At 42.3% G+C, this 4,333-nt stretch overlaps 1 long non-coding RNA gene across 1 annotated transcript; it reads right to left on the bottom strand.

Annotated features, from left to right (window-relative positions):
• Positions 1 to 2,786: 2,786 nt before the first annotated feature.
• LOC136182384 (uncharacterized) lies at positions 2,787 to 3,873 on the bottom strand. Its single transcript, XR_010668635.1, has 2 exons — positions 3,793 to 3,873; positions 2,787 to 3,121 (listed from the first exon to the last, which is right to left on the bottom strand). It is a non-coding gene; the product is annotated as an uncharacterized lncRNA (long non-coding RNA).
• Between the last annotated feature and the right edge of the window lie 460 nt (positions 3,874 to 4,333).

Here is a 4,333-nt window from a genome sequence, read left to right on the forward strand (position 1 = left end):
TGTGGACGTTAGTCTCCTTGTGCTGCTGCAGGCGGTGAGCTCGTCTGCATGAACACCATCTTGACGTCTTTCACAGATACACACAAGAGCAGTGTTGGGCTCGTTACTCTTTAAGTATTTTAATCAATCAATCAATTCAATCAACTTTTATTTGTATAGCGTCAACTCATAACTCATATAATGACTTTACTTATTACTCCTGCCAACAGTAATATGTTACAATACTCCTTATATTACTTTTCATATTAAGCCACACGTTTCATTAGTAGTTTTTCGCTTGTAGCTGTCCACGATTTAAATCCAGTCTTGGTTGTTTTGTAGGTATTGTAGGGCTACATCTATCCTCTGGGCCGCAGAGGGCTCGTTGGATGGGTTTATTTACAAGAGCTTCACGTTGTTGTAAGTGCTTAAGGAGGTTTGAGGTCATGTTTTTAGCAGTAGAAAGAGTCCTAGTACCGGGACACAATCTACATCTGACAACAATGTTCTCCTCATCTTTCCTCTCGACTCTCTATCGTAATGGGAATATTTCCAGCCGCTGAATGTAAACATGAGCGCTTCCATCTTCCAACCAGGGTTGCCAGGTATGTATGACAACAATTGACAATTGGTTGATTTTTATCTTGCAATCAACAGAAGGTGTGACACACTTCAACTGCCTCTCCTGTTGATGCTCAGAGAATGAAACTTAAGTGCTCAGTCCAAACAAAGCCTGACAACGACCCACCATCAGTCTTCTCCACCTAAGACCTTCCTAGTTTCAAATCAGATCTTGTTCTGCCTTGCTCAGATCTTTCTCTTGTTTCAGAAGAACCTTCACTCCCTCCAGCTCATTTCTGAGATCTGTAACTACCTGCCATTTGGGTGGGCGTCTCTGAGGCAGAGCACGATCAGGTACATCCTTGTTCTGTCAGTGGTGCTGTCCGTAGGCTTCCTCCCTCCTCGGTGGAAAGTCTGACCTTCTGGCTGAGTAGGACGCTGCCTATTGTGGGTTTGGCAGCTGTTCCTGCGGTTCGCTCCTTGCATGGGGTATTTAAACACCTCAGCTTCAACCACCTCATCTCCTATCTCCTTCTCCATGATATCTCCCAGGTCTGGGATTGTTCCATTGCTGTTCTTAGTTGAATCAGTGTCTTGGATGTTGAGTTGTTTGAGTTTGTTGTCTTTATGACAATATCTCAGATCAGATCAGTAAACTCTTATAGTCTCAGACTGAATCTGTGTACTGTTGAGAGTCTGTGGCTTGTTACTCTTTAACTGAGGTTAGATATAAAGACTCTGACTGCCTCTGATGCTCCAGAGTTCAGGAATTCCTTTGATTGGTTTATTTTTTACAACTTTCAGTTTAACTGCTCAGGCCAAACAAAGCCTGACAACAACCCACTATCAATATCTACTCAAAGCAAGTTTCTCTTCACCCACCTTAAAGGCTTTATATATGCGATTTTTTGATCCAGTAGATGTCGCCCTTGAGCACCAGCATGAAATCAAAACAAACGGCTGTTTGGCCACACCTCCTCCATGCTGTAGCCTCCCTCTCTTCTCCAGCAACACACCTCCATGTCCAACCCCCCTCAACTCGCGTTCGCAAGGAGTCAAGCTCCAGCGGTGGATAACATTTCCCTTGTAAAAGCTTTCTTACGGAAAAATGTCAAGTGACGAGGTTAGTAAGACGTTTTTAGTAATGTCATTGTTAAAGCGTTATTTTTTATATCCCGAAGACATGCACCTGTGTTAGGAGCTATTTTTTTTTCTACTCCGGAGTAGGCGAAAGTAATTTGTAGCTTGCAGTTTGCACTGCTACTGCTAGTTAGCCATCTTTTACCATTAGAATAATTTCGGTGATTGTAAAATGCTAGAAACAGCAATGAATAAGTGTTTTCACTTGAATCCCTCTGAATGTTTGCCATTTCTTTACAGTCGGATGTCGGTATGGCTGCTGAAGCAGGCTGCAGCGACTAGCTACCGTCGATGAGGGGCCGGTCGCGGGCCAGTCGAGTGTCTAAGGCCATTGCCATTCAGCCATTTGGCATCATTTGCCCTTTTCTGCCTTGATGCAGGTGTTTTGCAGGTCCACAGGAACTTCAGGTAGGACATCACTCTACTTGGCAGGGAAAGGGAGCCAGCGCAAGACAACCGGGAGTACTGCTTTGCTGCATACAGAAGCTTTAAATATTGGAAACCGGTTGGTAATTCCCAGCTGCTGTGTGTGGAGGATTAGGGGTGGCCTGATCCCTTTGCTCAGTATACTGGATATATTCCTGGCCACTAGCAAAACTTCTTTTACATGTGGCTACATGCACATTTGGGGCATCAAATGCCAACACCAACTTGTTTGAAGTGCTTTGTATTCCGTTAGAATTATTTAATGTTGCATTTTTTTTGATAAATCTAATTTTGTGATGTAAAAGGTCTGATCAATTGCATTTGCATATCCTCATAATGATCTGTGAAAACCACACACATTTTCTAGGAGGAAGTAAAAGGTTTCCTCATAGGTTACCCTATGCATTAGCTAGTGAAAACACACAAGTAAGCCACAGTGTTCTTGCTTATAATTACATGACAGTGAATATTTACGAAGCAGAAGCATGTATGCATATTTTTGACATGTCTACACAGACAAGTATAGTCATTACAGCATGTGACTATCACTGTAATTGAGTTCAATTTTTGGGGGGGACAAAGATGTAAGACATTTGAAGCAGTCTTCTAAAAATAAAAGATCATCATTTACAGATACAGACTAAATAAGCCAACAAACTTACAGAAAAAAACAATTAAAAAGCTGTTGATAAGTATTTATTTATTTAAATAATGCTCTGAACATTTAGACAAAAAATGCAAAATGTGTTCGTACATCTTGAAAAGAAAAAATAGACCATGCTGATATTATTGAACTTAGCAGCCTGTGATAAAACAGCACCATTGGTGCAAAATGGATATTTGTTTGACAAAGTCCATAAAGTCAAAAAAGGTGCGCTTCAAGGTGATTGGTTCGAGGGTCGTAGCAAAAGGCACTTTTGTTTTGATGCGGGACGCTGTTCCCTTGTCAGGGGCATCCCTGCTCCTGAACAGAGCCTCCTCGACACAATCCTGGCCTGCAGGACCCTTTTCAAATCTGAAAGAAATAACAGCACACATGAATTAAATTATCCTTACAAACAGTAAGTTTGATCTCCCCAGCCAAAACATTGTTTTCATGCATCTGTATTGTAGAGAATCTCAGTAGCTACATGTTAAGTATTTATCACATGATGACAGCAACAACAAAAGCATTGCGAAACTTAGCCTCATGTGATTTCTGCATAATGAGTGCCAAGCTGATAGCATTATTTAGATTAGTGACCCACCGTAGTTTAGCTGAGAGCATGCCAACAGACAGCCTGAGCTTGGACGTTACTATACAAGATTTCTAACTACCGTATCTGCTACATCATAGCTGGAGTAGGGAAATTAAAAAAACAAACGACCGTATATGTTTTCGTAATAATACCCAACTGTTCATAACCGCTCATATGCAACTCGTTAGCTTTGCAACTACTTAGGCTTGGCCTATTCAGATGTTGCCTAACACTTTGAAGCCAGTTCTGTTGTACTATAAAGCAGCAAATGTGAATAACCACATTGATCAAACAAACAATCGATGGCGTTTAAATATCTAGAAAGAATGCATGTTTTAGCTCGAGCCTGTGGCCGGCATTGTTGTGCCAGCAGGCTAATGTTAGCATATTGTAGTTAGGTCGTAGCTTTACATTGCACATTACACGGAAAGACCACGCTTTTAAACACCATTCAAATAAGCAGAGCGTATGATATTGTTTTTTTTCTCTAGTCAGTGACTAAAAAATAGAAACATTTATTCCTGGACCACTGGAATGTATCGGGGTACTTACGCATCCAGGAGAAGCAACGCCAGCTCAGAGTCGTGTTCGAGCCCCTTCGCTGAGCGTAGGGCTCTCCATCGTGGAAAAGCCAGCCCAATGTTGAATCGAGTTCTACTCCGGTCTTTGTCTGCTGCTGTTCTAGCAAAAGACCGTTATTTTTTAGGTGGGGGACCAGCTGGTGGAAGGTCTTCTGTCGTACGCTTCGCACTGGAGTCCGCCATTTGTAACACTTCTTCCCTCGGTGTAGGGGCGGTCTGCGGCTGCGCTTTTATACACAAGGGGCGGGCCTAAAGAAGGGGGTGGCTGGGCCAGCTAGATAAACATTGCTTCTATATCAACAAAGCCAGTGGGACTGGAGTTTCTCACTCATTGGAAACAGTCATGACTCACTGCCTCTGATGCTTCAGAGTTCAGGCATTATTCAAATCTTTGCCTGTTATTTAAAA

Source organism: Labrus bergylta, chromosome 14 (assembly GCF_963930695.1).
Source record: "Labrus bergylta chromosome 14, fLabBer1.1, whole genome shotgun sequence".
NCBI classification, from domain to species: domain Eukaryota; kingdom Metazoa; phylum Chordata; class Actinopteri; order Labriformes; family Labridae; genus Labrus; species Labrus bergylta.